Here is a 3,585-nt window from a genome sequence, read left to right on the forward strand (position 1 = left end):
TCCTTTTTTACTTAAGCCAGTTTGAGGTGGGTTTTTGTCATATGCAGCTCAGAGAGCGCTGACAATGTGGACATCTCCAGCGCCTTTTCACCCAGAGAGTATGATTCCAGCTTCTCCCCTGGATGCTGCTTCCATCGGGCAGTGACCTTCAACAAGGCCCCAGAACTGAGCAGCAGAACTCAAAGGTCACTTAATCCCATCCCCTCCTTGTTTATATGGGAAGACCCAGGGCCCAAGAGAGGCAAGGACTTGCCTGGAGTCATACATGCAACAAAGCCAACTGTGATATCAGCCCTGGCTCTGTCAATAAATACACCCATACCAGAGGGGTGATAACAGCAGAGGCCGTGACAGAATGCCAGTCAGGTCTCCTTCTCAAGGACAGTCCCTGCAGGGACAGAGCCTCACTTCTTTAGCATGAAAAAGGGTCTTATTGACCTTTTCTCAATATCTCAGTTTCTCTAATTACAATTAAAGAAACACGCTCATAAATGTTGTTACTCTTAATCATAAACGGAGTGTATAGACAGGGCAAAAAAAATGTTCAGGGGACACAGATGAGCAAAAAGGGAAAATAAAACCTCCAATAATCTCAGTACCCTGGCTAACACTGCTAACATTTTGGAATTTTGCATATTCTCTCTCTCTCTCTCTCTCTCTCTCTCTCTCTGCATGTGTCTGTGTGTGTGTGTGTGTGTGTGTGTATGTGTGTCGATTTGCCTTGGGGGAGGGACCCAAATTATCCTCCTGAAGAATGAATTGGGGCACATCATTTTTTGTTTTCTGAGACAGAGTCTCTCTGTCACCCAGGCTGGAGTGCAGTGGCACAATCTCCACTCACTGCAACCTCCCCCTCCTGGGTTCAAGCCATTCTCCTGTCTCAGCCTCCTGAGTAGCTGGGATTACAGGCATGCACCACCACGCCTAGCTAATTTTTATATTTTTAGTAGAGATAGGTTTCACCATGTTGGCCAGGCTGCTCTTGAACTCCTGACCTCAAGTAATCCACCTGCCTCAGCCTCTCAAAGTGCTGGGATTACAGGCATGAGCCACCAAAGCCAGCCCAAAAGGTACATCTTGAAGGTGAGAAAGGGAGAGCCCTCTTTGATTCTCTGGGGTTTGTCAGACAGGTTCTGCAAGCACCAGAAACTAAAGAGAAGGGGTGTTGTTTTTGTTTGAAGACCAGTGGAAATTTACAAAATTGATGAAAGACTAGAAGAGCAGATGTAGGTTAGCAGAAATTAAGGAAACTCCAAAGGGCCAAGAAGCAGGAAGCAGGAAAAGCAGTCACTGCCTTGAACAGGGACATAGGTCAGGATGCTGTAAATGGCCCCTCCACGACTGCTATTGCTACAAAGACAATGGCCAGAAACCATTCCCCTCTCCTTGCAGAGTCAGAGTCCTGGGAAATAGGATTTTAAATAATGCATTTCCCACTGATTTGCCCAGGAGGTGAGGAGAGGAAGGATCTGACTCCTTTGCCTTCAATTGGAGGAGGCTAGCGGTGGGAGGCAGGAGCCAAGAATGACCGCTTTCCCAAGGCAGTGGAGAGAGGAGACACTTCCCCTTAATGGAACTGGGGTGTTTACTGGAGAAGGAACGGGTGCTGCACAGCCCCAAACCAAGAACTGCCCACTAGTGCAGCCTAGAAAGAACAAGAGCTTGGGAGGCCGCTGCTTCTAGGAAGAGTTTGTACCTGAGCCTGGAAACTGGTCCCAACCTAGCTACCCTAGCACACTGTTGGTAAATGCACAAACAACTGTATTTGAGTGTATATATAAATAAATAAAGAGCTGTAAAACTAGATGTTCAGTGTGTAACAGAGTGACCATAGCTATGTGGGAGATGTCTTTCCCCTTTCTCAAAGCCCCCGGAGTAACAAATGCAGAGCCAGCCAAATGGAACATGCCTGGATCAATAAAGTGGTTTCTATAGCAAGTACAGGCTGCACCTGGGCCTGGGCCTGCAGATATTAGCTTCCAGGCTCCTGCAGATGTGGTCGCACAGGACTGCCTCTAGGCAACAGAGTGGCTTCTTTTCAACAGTGCCCTCATGTGGCAGTGCCAGAAACTGCAGGGCGCCTAATGATGAGGCTTCCTAGGTTTTTGTCCTTCAGGATGAGGGAACTAGCAGTACCCCTTTGGACTAAGTAAGTATCCTAGACTTATCCTAAGAGGGAGTGTGCCAACTAGGGAAGAGAGTCGTTTTCAGAAAAGGTGGGCCGGATGTGGCGGGTCAGGCCTGTAATCCCACCAACTCAGGAGGCTGTGCTGGGAGGCTGAGGCGGGAGGACCACTTGAGACCAGGAGTTCAAGACCAGCCTGGGCAACATAGTAAGTCTCTCATCTCTAATAAATAAATAATAATAATTAAAGTAAAGAAGAGGTGGGAGAGAAGCTCAAGTCATTAAATTTTAGTAATAAAAAATCATGGGGCAAAGCAACCTTCCATGTGAAAACCGATTCACCAAAATCATTTGGGTGCCAATCTTCTACTGACAGCCCTTGAATCCATCTCACAGTTTTCCATCACGCTTGACCATGGGTATATCATGCACCTGCTTGTCCACTGCCTTGCTCAAGTTCAAATATACTAGGTCACTGTTACTTGCTTGTTAAAGAGGGAGTTTAGGGACTCAGTAACTGAAAGGAAGAGGGTGAACAAAACTCCTGCCCTTCAGCGTCGCTTTGATCCTGGACATGGTTTGTAGGAGACTCCCACTGCACTGGAAGTCCGGAGTCTCGATCCTTGGTCCCAACTTGGCCATTAACCTGCTGTGCAATCTTGAGCAAGTTGCTGCAGCTCTCTGAGCTTCTCGTCCCTCCTCATGCAAAGAACCTCTGCATTGCCCGCACCAGGGGCCTGCTTTGAATGAAGTTAAGGCTGTAAAAACCTAGAAAAGACAAAATAGATAAGTATTAACAATAAATAATGTGGGGAGATTTTTTTACTGCGATAATGGCTTTTCTGTGTCTGCAGAGTTGGAGAATGAAATACAGTTCCGGGTCAGAAAAAAAACAGCTCTTAAAGGATCTCTTTCTGTGTGTGTGGTGTGCATGGTGTGTGTGTGGTGTGTGGTATGTGTGTGGTGTGTGTGTATGGTGTAGTGTGTGTGTGGTGTGTGTGTGTTATGTGTGTGGTTTGTGTGTGGGGTGTGTGTGTGGTGTGTGGGGTGTGTGCGGTGTGTAGTGTGGTGTGTGTGTGTGGCATGTGTGTGTGGTGTGTGTACTGTGTGTGGTTTGTGTGTGGGGTGTGTGTGTGTGTGGTGTGTGTGCGGTGTGTGGTGTGGTGTGTGTGGCGTGTGTGTGTGGTGTGTGTAGTGTGTGTGGTTTGTGTGTGTGTGGTTTGCGTGTGTGTCCATGGTGTGTGGTGTGTCTGTGGTGTGTGTGTGTGGTGTGTGGTGTGTGTGGTGTGTGGTATGGTGTGTGTGGCGTGTGGTGTGTGTAGTGTGTGTCGTTTGTGTGTGTGTGGTGCAGTGTGTGTGTATCCATGGTGTGTGGTGTGTGTGTGGTGTGTGTGTGGTATGTGTGGTGTGTGGTGTGGTGTGTGTGGTGTGTGGTGTGGTGTGTGTGTGGTGTGTGGTGT

Source organism: Mandrillus leucophaeus, unplaced genomic scaffold, assembly GCF_000951045.1.
Source record: "Mandrillus leucophaeus isolate KB7577 unplaced genomic scaffold, Mleu.le_1.0 Scaffold282, whole genome shotgun sequence".
Taxonomy (NCBI): Eukaryota; Metazoa; Chordata; class Mammalia; order Primates; family Cercopithecidae; genus Mandrillus; species Mandrillus leucophaeus.